At 39.3% G+C, this 382-nt stretch overlaps 1 non-coding gene across 1 annotated transcript; it reads right to left on the bottom strand.

Annotated features, from left to right (window-relative positions):
• On the bottom strand, positions 1–72 carry trnat-cgu (transfer RNA threonine (anticodon CGU)). Its single transcript has one exon. It is a non-coding gene; the product is annotated as a tRNA-Thr (tRNA).
• Between the last annotated feature and the right edge of the window lie 310 nt (positions 73–382).

The raw sequence follows: 382 nt of genomic DNA, 5'->3' as shown, positions 1-382 counted from the left end.
AGGCACGAACGGGAGTCGAACCCATGATTTTTGGTTTACGAAACCAACGCCTTGCCACTTGGCCACCGTACCTACGTTAGATGACGAATCGCGATCCTCTAAAACCGAGTATTCCAAACAGATGGCTTGCTTCAATTATCCCAGGCTTTAATGAGAAAATAGAAAGTCGCAATTTTATCAGTAGAACAAAACATTTGCTTCTGTGCTGCTAATACCTCACATGACATGACTTGAACGATAAAAAAGGATGATTCAACAAGAAGACAGTGAACAAAACAGCCTTTTTTTTAACTGGAGATTGGAAAGAAAGGACATTCGGAGAAATGTTTATTCAGTTGTCTGTATGTTTTAAATACACACACACACATTGTACTTTCATGTG

This window comes from Carcharhinus amblyrhynchos, chromosome 9 (genome assembly GCF_965287045.1).
Source record: "Carcharhinus amblyrhynchos chromosome 9, sCarAmb.v2.hapA, whole genome shotgun sequence".
Taxonomy (NCBI): Eukaryota; Metazoa; Chordata; class Chondrichthyes; order Carcharhiniformes; family Carcharhinidae; genus Carcharhinus; species Carcharhinus amblyrhynchos.
This window is presented reverse-complemented; position numbering and strand designations above follow the sequence as displayed.